This window comes from Struthio camelus, chromosome Z (genome assembly GCF_040807025.1).
Source record: "Struthio camelus isolate bStrCam1 chromosome Z, bStrCam1.hap1, whole genome shotgun sequence".
Taxonomy (NCBI): domain Eukaryota; kingdom Metazoa; phylum Chordata; class Aves; order Struthioniformes; family Struthionidae; genus Struthio; species Struthio camelus.
The window spans coordinates 14,128,597-14,141,228 of record NC_090982.1 but is presented as its reverse complement, the minus strand read 5'-3'; positions in this window follow the sequence as shown (position 1 = coordinate 14,141,228).

Below are 12,632 nucleotides of genomic sequence, written 5' to 3'. Positions count from 1 at the left end.
GGAGTTCCCTCACTGTAATACTGCCAAGAAGAAAATAAAGAAGAGAGTGGGAAAGCGAGGATAAGGTGGGTGAAGGGAAGCTCTTTAGAAGTTCTAGATGAAGAACCGATGTTGTAAAACCAAAGAAAATGCTTCGCTTTTCCAAAGGAGCAGCAGCCAGGAAGTCCACTGCCACCCTTACCGCAGAAACATCCCTCGGCTCACACGAGCCTCTTCTCTCCGTGTATCACACCTCATACTATCTGTGGAAGCACAGAAGTGGTGGCCCTTCATAAGGTGACACTCATCCCTGTGCAGGTCACCTGGAGCAGGAGGGGAAGGACACCTGGGTGCTGAAAAGGACTCAGGTGGTCCATGCTATCTCTTTTCTGGGCCTCTTCCCTACAAGGGAAAACACCTTGGGCCCTTCCTCACTACAAAGGCATCCACTGAGAGCTTTCCCTGAACCTGCACCATTAGCTCCCTTCCCTGAGTACCTCCTTTTGTTTGAAAGGGCATATTTGGCTTGGCTCAGCAAAGGTTCTCCATCTTATTTAAACAGTGCATTAAAACCTTCCTGACTGGAAGAAGTCAAATGCCAAGCATGCACTGAAATAAAAGGAAACAAATGCTTATTTGTTCTTCACATGGGGGTTGGGTTTTTACCTGTGTTCATAATATAGGAACCCCCAGAAGTCTGCCAGTCGGTCATACCTGAGTCATCATAATTGCCGACTGCCATCCCTTTAATGTCTCCATAGGGAGTGTGGGGTTACTGTTATCCTCACTTTAGAGGTGGGAAACTGAGACTGAGAAGAGAGTAAGAGCAATAAGATTTCTTCTTTGCCTATCAGCTCAGCCTAGACTCTCAAACTCAGCCCAGGCCCACCTGTGGTATATCATGCCAAGTAATAGTTTCTCCCGGAAGTAGTCTTCTGTAAAGGTTTTCAAGTAAGTTCCTGTGCAGATGAATCAGGCTATGTGACACAGGAGATCCTGCTAGAGCCTTGCAAGAAAGATATGGAAGAAAAACATAAATGAGTTGACTGATGTCAAACAGACACAATAAAGAGAAAAGGAAGATTCTCCCCTTTATTCCTAAATGGCGCCATCATTATAGAGTCTCTATCCAAAGCAGAACCGGAGAGAAAAGAGAAGAACAAATACTACATCTGAAGAAATTAACTTCTTTAATTTTCCACAACAACAACAACAACAACAACAAAAACCTCAAAATGTCTATTAAAAGAAGCTCAGGCAAGTTATCTTTTTGGCAGCAGCAACAAGCTATGACACTTCGTCTCCAGTGCTTGTTCAGACTTTCCATGTGGAACCAACACCGCATTGCACATCTACAGAACTGCACATCCACATCAGGCTTTGCCACAGTTCTACAGGGTTCAGAGGCCTCCAGACATTGTCTTGCAAACTGGAGTTTCAGAGTGGTTTTATCTTCATTCCTCCTAAATCCTCTTCGGAAAAAAATGGGAGAAACGTCTACGGTTTGTTTTGTTTGTTGTTTTTTGGTATTTTTTAGGAGGTATCTGAAGATTTCTTTTTCCAGTATGGATGAATCGGAGTAATGTGAGGCTTTCTACACAGGGTTAGAGCTAGCTTCCACAGCGCTCCAGTACAATGAGGATTATGACTCATAAGGCAAATTTATGGCACTGTCCGATTCCAGCAATTCCAGAATGACACTGGGGACAAAGTATCTCAAGAATAAAAAAGCAAGCATGCCGGCGAATGGGACCACTGTATCATACACAAATCCCATTTCTAAATAAACATAGGACTCGGGATACAAAAATGACATTTGCCTATGTAGGCAAAGCCTCTAACACAAGACATAAGACAACCACTCAAAACCTTCTAGCTTTCTCTTACAGCAAATATAAATCGTCTCATGGAAAAGCAACATGCTGCTTTTTGAGGCGGGAAGGGGGACAATGAAAAAGCTGATGATGATTGTAGGAGGCTCTGTAACTTCTAATCTGTTTCCCTGTATGCAAGGGGCAGTCATGCTCCAGGAGCAATTTTTGTCACAGCAGTGCCTGAGGACCCTCCATGCTAGAGGGTCCCTCCATGCCAGAAGCTGCATAAATATGTACAGAGAGAATGTCCTGGCTCTGGGAAGCTTGATGTCTCAACAGAAAAGGGACACAGGAAAGAGGAGAGATGCAGCAAGAGAAATGCATTGTGCCCTGGCCAGGGGCAGAACAAGGGCTGTCCCAGGGTTTCCAGGGGCTGGTGAGGACCAGGGAAGAGATAAGACCAGTATGTTTGCCCTTCTGACCAAAGGAAGTGGAAAACCATCTTTTCTGACAGGAAAACATCATTTCAGCTCTGAAGCTGGGATGTTTTGGGGCTAGCAGTCGACAGAGTTACTGCCTGGCCTCATTCTTCAGTGGACCCCTCTGGTGGTCTCCTCCAGACCAAGCACCGGGCAGTCTCACACCAAATGTGTGCTGGCATCGCATCCCGGAGCAGAGGATCCCTTGGAAGGCAACCAAACCACCTGAACATTCACTTTCACCCAGCAGCTTCTGCCAGACTTTAACGCAATCTAGGGCTTGGAAAACAAGGCTTTACTTATTTTAATTAAAACCAAATCCCTCCACCCAGATTTCCCTCTCTGTCACTCTCTCTCTCTCTCTCTCTCTCTCTCTCTCTCTCTCTTTCCCTAACCATCTGACGCATTTTAGTAGACATGTCATCAGACTCTGGTTCAAGGGAGGGGAACGGCCATCTAATACTGCATCTTGCATCAGTATCCCACCCTTCTCTGGGGAAACTGAGATGATGGACTTGGCAAGCCTAAATTGGACTTCAGTGTAACTGATGGCATACATGTACATGTGTGTATGTGTTACAGAGAGGAAAGAGTGAGTGCGTAAACGTAAATATCCCCAGACAACCCCCAGTTCTATCTATTGTTCCAGGATCAAGCGACTGCTTCCCCAGCACCAACTGGTATTGATCTAAAAGGCCGATTCTGGTATGCGATAACATGCTCCTCACTGATAACATCACTGACAAGAGCCAACTCTTTAAACGAAAACAAACATGGGAATCTGTAACAATGTCGTAAATAGTACTGCTCATGTAATAAACCTAAACATGTTGGCTGAGAATTTTAAAATTCGGAACCTGAGCATTTGTTTCCCTAGCATAAATTCATACGGCTTCTAATCTGCATTAAACCTGTGAATGCTCTTTCCTACCAGCTGACTCTACGTTTTCCGGAGAGCCTTGCTAGTCCTCAGAGACTGAGGGTAGCTGAGGGTAGCGCTCAGGATGTGTAAATATGAGTGCTCAGGTCTAGACGCCCTGTAGAAAATCAAAGGCATTTGGTACTGTCTTTCAGTGGAGATACAAAAGTTGAAATCTATATTTGGTGTTCTCACCACGGAGGTCATGGGTGGTCAGCCTTTTTCGAAAATCCAGATGTTTACTTAGGTTTCAAATGTGGCTTTAGGATCTATTCTTAGACTCCTACTTCTGAAAATGTATCTTGCCAACCTAACCACATGTAACAAAATATGTATTTTGTCATTAGCTTTGATTTGCGAATTTAATTTCAAAATATCACTTTTATTTTAACACATGAACAATGCCAAGATTTAGGCTACCCATTAATTATCAGAGAAGTCATCAGTAAGGATTTAATCATTTTAAAAAATAATACTAATTAACCATATATGCATAACAGTTTCCAGGGAATGACACGTACATGTGCCTTGCAATGTAAGCAGAGATGTAAGTCTCACTGAAGTACAATCTGAGAGTCTGAAAAGGGGTAGACCCTTAGCAGGGCCAAACCGGCCCGTCTCCAGAGACTTCAGTGGAAGAGCTGAATGGGCTTAAGTCTATTTTCTTCTCCGAAAGAGTTCTGGATTTACATTTTGAAATTAACAAGAACTGTAAATATTTACCACAGGTCAGAGCTAGGTTTATCCTGGGATAAAACAGTTCAGCTTGCTGTAAATAGCGTACTGTGCTGCCTGCTTCACTCAATTTGTTTTAAACCGTCACTAAATCGATGCAAATCAAACAGCCCAGACGAGACAGGGCAGGCTGTATTGGGGAAATTTGCTGGATTAAGTAGTACTCAGACTCAACGTGAAGTTGATCGTGGCTGTTTGAGAGTCAGTACAAACCTCTGGAGAGGTTAGTGGGGAACCACGAGCTGCTTCTTGTTTATGATAACCTTACTGGTGTTGAATGCATCATTTCTGACTAATGTCCCAATTCTTTGCCTGTCCTGTCTAGCTGGTAAGCATTTTGGGGCAAGGATAATCTCTTCTTATATGTTTGAACACCACCTAGCATCACAGAGCCCCACATTCAGCTGAGGCTTCTAAACTACCCCCAAGGAATCAGAGCGGGCTTTATATTTTACTTCATTTTTCTCCCCTTTTGTGAGGGCAGCTCATAAAACTGTTCCTTGTCCAAGAATCCTTTTGGAACAAAAGGGCTCAAATAAAACACTGAGCTGCCAAACATTTTGAAGCTTTCCCATCACTAGGCTTAATCAACTATTAAAATACTGCTTAATAACCAACACAGAGAAGACCTTACAGAAAAAGCCAAGCAAAAAGGACAGCTGGATGACTGCGAAAGCCAAGAGCAGCAGCCTAGCAAACCCTTTGCGCCGGCACACAGCAGGTAAGTGCACACATTTAGCAAGTGTATGCTGCTTGCTGAATAGCTCTGTCAAACGCTTTGCAAACCAAAACAGCAGATACTGGCTTCCTATCAGATGAAAAGTTTGCTTGCAGACTCACAGCTTTATTATGTCTGTGCTTTCAGAGCTCCTAGATAGACACTCTGGTCTACAAGCAAGGTCATGTCTCTGCTGTGCTGTGAAGGATTTGGGTAAAGATGTGCACACTGCACCGGGTACATTTCTGCCTGGATTTTGGGCATCCCATCACCATTTCATTTCACCATCTGCTACCCACATGGTAAGGCTAGCGCCTCCTGCCTAGGCACATGTGATGTGTAGTTTTGGTTTTTCCTACCATAGCATGGAAATCTACAAGAAATGTAGCAAATTTTAGAATACTCTAGTTCTGCCTTGGAATTTTGAAACAGAAATGGAGATTGTGTCCCAGGAAACCAAGGAGCAAAGTAGACTCAGGCTCAGTAATACCGCTCAGTACAATACAGCTCTAGTCAAGGGCACAACTCAACCCCAGATGCCACCAGGCTACCTCGGGGCAGTCCCAGGTGCAAGCTGACAAACGCTCCTGAGACCTAAGACTTTTTTTTTTTTTTTTTTACCTTTTTAAACTAGTACTTCTAGTAGTATCCAGAAATGAGGAAATTGATTTGGGAAAAGTGAACATGCAGATACAGATGCCTCTTCTGTCAGAACGGGGAAGGACCTTCACGGGAGCTGGGTTAAGGAAGGTCATGTTTGCCAACCCAAGAGGTGGGCAACCTGCCATGCAACCAGAAGGAAGATCCTAAGCCTTTTTTTCTGGCAGTTTTGTCATGACCCACCCTACCCTCAAGTAGGCACAAAGTCTCTCTCAGGGTCTGATGCATTCTGTGCTGGTGCAGCTGTTCAGAGGACCTCCAGTATGAGAGGTCCTGCCAGTATGTGATGCTGGCAACGTGGTTAAGGCTGACGAGCAGAGGCCTGGTGTTGCAAGAGGACTATCCCTTTCACTTGATCTAAAGTTCACTAGAGGACTTGTCATTGAAGCCTGCAGGTGTTTCTTTTTATTTTTCTTAGCGGATAAATTTGGTAGCCTCCCCAAAGTGATAAGAGTTTGCTGCCTGGGAGCTAAAGTGTCTGCTTAATTGGTCAAGACTGAGTGACTTGCTGGGAGGCATAACGAGCAAGGTTCCCAAAGTGAAAGCAAAGTTTGTGGAAAACAGAGAGGACAAAGGATGAAGGAGTATTCAGATAAAACAAAGTCAGAAGGAACAGGATACCAAAAAATGGAGTCTATCACCTCAGAGATTCCTTTGAAATTTCCAGCCAGCCTTTTATTCAGGACTGGAACTGCAGACTTCAACTTGCTATTTCTGGAACTAAAGCCAGCCCTTCAAAGAGCCATTGCTTTAGCAGCAGATCCAATATTATGCCTCTAATTATCACAGGCATAGAGTATTAGATGAAGTATTAGATAAAGCAAAGCAACACAGAAATTAATTCTATGTACATCGTGGTCAAAGAATCCACTGAGTTTTTTTTGAAGGTGCAATAAAACAGAGGTGCCCTATTCATGTCGTTGTGATACTAGCCTAGCTGTGAGTGCAGTGCCTTCCCTTTTTCCTCATTTCATTGTCCTGCGCCACTGTTTCTCCTACGATAACAGAAGGATGATGATCTAATAGGCACAACCACTATCTGAAGTCCTCTGGTATCAGCAGATACAATACACAGTATTGCTGTAAAGGCAGCAGCACCATTAAAAATAGAAATGACGCCTGTAACTAAACGCCATGATGACAAGAAGCATGCCATTGCATGTGATTCATTTGCCAGGTACATAATTACAGACATGCACCAGTCCGGGAGCATTTCGCACAGTGGTGATAAGATAATAGCAACAATAAAGTTAAGTGTGTCTCCACTAACTGTTATGGGCATAAAGAAGAAATGGGGTTCTTTGACCTCTGATACTCCAGATGTCTCTCAGGATTATCAGAATTTTCTCTTCCGGCCTTTAAACCCCTGAGTGACAGTACAAAACTGCAATGTGTAGCAGTTGTAAGCATAAAGCTTAAGAGCATTTGTTTCTGTGTGAGAAAAACACCCCTGTCAACAAAAAAGCATCCGCATATGAAGTCAAAAGGACGTAAGCATGCGACTGACATTAAGGGTGTCCTTATGAGTCTTTCCAAGCAAGTCCTAAGCTCTTACCTAAGTGACTTGCGCTCTGCTGACCACAATAACACATAAAAGCAACAGTATTGCCTGATGCACTGAGAAGAGTTGCAGCTGGATTTGAAAATCTTAACCACAAAAGCAAAAGAGGTGCAGCACAAACCTATCATTGCAGCCTTACTGATTATTTCACGGCCTTCCCTTTGGACATCAGATTGGATGGACCAATATAAAAGCAGAGCAAAAAAAGTAACAAGCAAAAGAGAAAAGAGGAGGGGAAAACAAAACAAAACAAAGGAATAAGAAGGAGGTGAAAGAGAAAGAGAAACAATTAGGAAACAGTCAGAAGCAGCCAAAGAAGGGTGTTGGCTGAGGAAAAGAAAACAGCTGAGGGAAGTGTATATGGTGCTGTGTCAGGAGAAAGAAAAAAAAAAAAAAAAAAAAAACAGGCAGATAGGCTAGTCCTGGCTTCAGGAAATGATAAAAGACTGGAGAGATCTGAGTGCAGTTCAGCTTCTTCCAGAACACAGACAAATTCATTGATCCCTCTAAACAAAGTTAATAAGAGACTCAGATGCGTCATTACCCTTGAAAGCAATTGTGAATTAGATGCCTAAAAATCCCCAGTTTCCCCTCTGTAAGGAACAAGTATGGGCAGAAATATTTTTTTTTCACCTTAGAGGGATTTTTTGGAAGATAAATGCTTGCCTGCCTAATATATAGGCAGCTTGTACAGGTACTGAGCAAAGGGAGGCAGGGGGCAGGGACATTTTATAAGAGGAAATCTGGTGACAAGTTACTATGACCTGCCATCTGTGACCACTGAGATAGACCTCACCATTTTCAGTACCGTGAGCAGGTTGCGCAGATGCAGGCAAAGCGGACAGTACAGTAATAGGGTACCTCAGCAACCCCAAATAAAAACTACTTAAATGTATATAACTAAATTGAAGTAAAATTGTAATCATTAAAACATCCAGAGACATGTTACATTTGCTAAAGGATTCCTGTTCCCTTAGAGACTATTTTCTTTCACAGTTAAGATCTGGATAGAAACTTTCAGTTCTCATGGAACCAAAAACCTCCACAAGTTTTTCAAAAAATAGCTTCAACATCTATCCAAAAAAAATTCTCAAAAACCAGCAAGAATTTGCAGAGAATTCTCGGGGAAAAATATGTTATTATCTTCAAGCAGAATTTATTTATTATTCCTCTCCTGTTATTTTTTAAGTAGGCTCTTTATTCAAAGTCAGCCCATTTCTCATCATTTCTGGGCTATGCTGTGAAAATGCAAGGATGGGAGGACTGAAGGGCAGAAGATGATCAGAAAAGGCCTGAGTCCATGCCATTCACCAGGGATCACTGCTGGCCCTCCAAACAAGCACCAGGATCCAGCTAATTACAGGCTCAGGGCACCAATAGCTGAACTAGAAGGTGAAAATGAAACATCCCCAGATGATCGTTCTTTAAGCAGAAGTATCTTTGAGTCCCAGGCCCTGTAACATGTGTCAGGAAAGCGCTACTGGGGCCCTAACATTGACAGCACAAGAGTCTATCCGTGCCACTCTCTTGCCAATAAGGTAGAACTTCCTCTGAGGAAGAGGTAACTCTTCATAAGCATATTTCACAGCACAACAGATATGCTGTTCTTGTACTATTCCTTATTGGCTTTTTTACCTCTTTCCTTGGTACTTCCCTTTAAAGTCTGGTGCTGAAAGTCAGCACTTCCAGATACCTTTCTGATGAGCTTTGCTAGCGCTTAAACTTCTGACTGTGCAGTTCCTTTGCTTCTTCTGGTAGGCCTTCCAGTCTTGTAAGGATCCAACAGTCTTTAATTTAAATTTCTTTTTGCCTGACCTTAGATGCTGACAACAGCAGACTGATGTCCCCAAGGAGTCAATGGAAAGAAGCCAATTCGTACCCAAACTGTCATCCTGACAGGTCCGTCTTTCCTGTTGATTGCACCCAAACATAGGCCCCTAAAGTCTACACCGCCCAGAGCAAGGAGGTGCAAATCTCTGCCTCTTGAGTTTGCAGGCCAGTGCCATTTTTTCCCCTCAGCAGGATCCAGGATGGGTACAGAAGGACAGGAACAACCACTTGCACCACAGCTTGCGACATGGTCTCAGAGTCTTTGCAAGCTTTGGGTAAAGATTAAGTCCAGGAAACTTCTGAACCCATAGTCAATTATATGCAAAAGACATTCTCACCTGAACAGTGCAGGAGCATTTGGCGAGATCAGTAAACTCAGCATATAGCATCAAGTTTATCGCACTCATTCCGCTTGGAGGTAAATTTGCCATCAGTACGCACTGTGAGCTCCAAGATAATCTTTCTATAAACATTAGCTATATTCTAAAATTTCACATCCTGGCACTGGCATTATGCAAGATGACATTGTTTCCTTAAGTCTGTGAGGCAGAACGTGAATCAAATAGCACAAAAAAGCTCCCATCACCATACTAGGATGTAGTATATCTGCTCTGTAAATAAATGCAGGACTACTTAACTGCCCTGCAGTTTTTGTTGAAAGGGACAGTTTTGTCTGGTATGATCTGCAATACTGAATGCAATACCTAAAGAAGTAAAGGTTTGATTTCACTTTAGACTTTGCTTATCTCAAGAAACTCATTAGCTTCATCGCAGCAACATTAGGTCCAAGCCTCTAACTGTAGTAATAAGAGAGAAACATGAACTACACAAGATTTCTGTTGAGAGTCCAGAGCAAAGCTGCCTAAAAATTCGGAGTTGTTCAAAATAAATGTTTAAAACAAACTGTTAAAAATCAAAGCTCATATCGGAAGGTTGGGTCCAGATCCAAGCACTCCTGAAGTCCTGCAACTTTTCAAGCCATAGGTTTTTGGGGAGACCATCTCTTGTAACACTGTCAGTTTTCGGAAACACGACCTTAGGATCTACTCAGGCCTGCAACTTAAAATGCAGGCTGCCCTTCATCCACCAAATGCACTTCAGCATGCTCACAACCTAGCAGGTCCTAAAGGGGCTTTTCTGAGTCTTGAGGACAAGAAGCATCTTATAACTCAATATGAATGAGACAGTTAATCTAAGACTTGCAGACTTTTTGTCTTATTAATCTTACGGGTTGCTAAAACTAACCGAGAAACCATTGTTGTCTGTATACAAGGAGCTTTGAACCAGTGCTGTTCTGCTAGGTTCTTGTGTTACATTCTTTCGTGTTGTGAGGAATTTCCACTAGGACATTTTGTCCCTCAGGCATCATTACTTAGTCTATTCACGCACACACACACACGCGCGCGCACACACACACACGCACACACACACACACACACACACACACACACACCCCTCCCTCTGGTTGCAAAACTTCAGCCAGGCCGCTAAATTAACTCGCTTCCAGATGAGTTTGACATAATCTTATTTACTTTCATAGTGCATATGTCAGTATGCAAATACATTACTCAGCACTATCAACTGCACACTTTCACCAAACTATTACTCTTTGTTTTTTCAATGATAGTTCACTAGATATTAGACAGGAATATTTCTGTGCCAAACAGCAGAACACTCACGTCTGGCAGGAGACAGTTGGTGACATTAGAAAACTACATCTGGCTAGTATTTTCAAAGATTTAAGACTTACGAGGGGAAAGTACTTATTTCCTATCTCATCTCAATGGCCTCCCAGCATCCCATTCCTATTCCTTTAAAAATATAATCTTGTATTTTTATCCTATGGGGGAAATCCTAATCAGCTTCTCTGTTTCTCTAGGACCCAGGATGCCACGGTGGTAAAGCCGTACAGACGAGGAGCAGATCAGGAGCCCAGTGCCCACACAGAGATCTGTCCCAGCATCAAGTGAAACACTTTGTCCGTGGCAGTGAGGTCAGTCCTGACAGCTCTGCCTCCCACACACGGGCAGCAATGCAAAACGCAGACGTCAGTGAGGAGGCGAAACCAGTCCCAGGCACGCGTCATGCGACGGAGATCGTGCCTGGGTGAAATCAGGGTGGGCTGCACCCCTGAAACCAGGAACTGACAGCCAGTTTGCCTGTCTACCTGAGGAGCTCAGACTGACATAAACACCTAGCCAGAACCAAGCTAAATTCAAAGAGTAAACCAGTTTTCCCTCTATTGCAAGGCAGAAGGCTTGGGAGGCCACTATATTGATGTAGTTTGACGCTAAGTAAAGAAATCACCAAAATGCTAACAGCGGAGAAACCTGACCAAAGCAGATTTTCTACAGTCTTGCTTTATATCTGTTATAAAATATATTTTGACCTATTACGGACTTTCATGGTGCAAAACTGCACTTAAATCTACGCACTTAAATCTGTATTGGATCCTAACACAGTTAAACGCACAAATCAGCAAAAAGAACAATCGAAAAAGATATTTCCAGGCTGAAAAAAAAAAAAAAAAAAGGCACAACAAGTAAACAAAGGGAAGTGAGAAGTACAGCGTAAACGTCAGGGAGCTGGCTTCTACAACCTCCCCTTCCTACCATCCTGGTGGGTCTGGGGATGATGGTTTTGCTGGGTTGCCCATCTTCTTGCAGAAGCCAAGGTACACCCACGGGTTGCTGTCTGCTAGGGGAATCCAAGATCCCATGGAGAAAATCCAGGCACAAAGTAGAAGGTGTCCACAGGCTGCTGGGAGAGGTCTCTCTAGGTCCTCTCTGGTTGCTTGAGAGAGAAAATCAAGATCACTGCCCTTATTGCTTTTGCTAACACCACCACACAGGACCACCAAAGTACGAGAATATACAAAAGGCTCCCTGATACAGTGGGAAACAGCAGTTTGGCTATCCAATAAATAAAGTAACTTTGACTTCAACAGGGCTCTGGTTTGCCTAACCCTAACGTACACCAGTCTATTCGTGGTAAAGCTGAAATATCAAGACCTTTCTACTGGAAATATTTTTTTGACTATTTTTAATTGTTAGCAAGGTTAAAACTAAAAATTCTTTGACACCGGAACTTGTTGTATTTCTACTTTTATTGACAAAAGTCTTTCTAGTTGTTTCCGTAGGTTCATCTTCTTCTTTCTGTGTTTCATTTGATTACATTTAGCGTGGATGTTTCTGATACACTACCATGCCAAGAAAAGGTATGACTTTCTTTTGTCCTTAAACAATCCAAACTCAAGCTTAAGAACTGAAACTTGGCATGCTGAGCAGTTCTCAATAAAGGCTACATGCGCTTTGCTAGGAAAGGATATTTAACCAGGGCTGAACTATCTGTTTGTGAAAAATTACTTTCAGGCGTATAGACTATGTCTTTTTCGCCATGTCAAGATCAAGTCTTGATCTTGCAAACACTTACATGAGTGACTTACGAACATCGACTAAGGGCGAAAAATACATATGTATGATCTCACTCTGTGCTACCAATTTAGCTACTCCAGCTAAAAATAACTCAGTGGGAAAGGAATGAGAAAAAATTTCAGGTAGAGCTGAAGCATAGTTGTAGGTAGAGCTGAAGCATAGTTGCAATGTCCCCAAATACTACAGGATATGCAGGTAAAGGGAAAAGGTGTGGTAATCACTTTCCCGAAGACAGAAAATATTAAAAATGAAGATTTTAGGTGTCTTATGTTAAGAGTACCAGGAATATATACATACACCAGGTTTATAAATATATATATTTCCGGGGGTGGGGGTGGGGGTGGGGGTGGATATGTATGTATATGTGTATAGACACATATACAAAAATCTTGAGGAGTAAAAGGAGAGATCATCTGTCCTGCCAATTGCATTGCAATGGGCTAGAAATTCCAACTCAGCTATAGCAATTTCAAAAGGGCACTGCCAAGGCATTTAATTTAGGA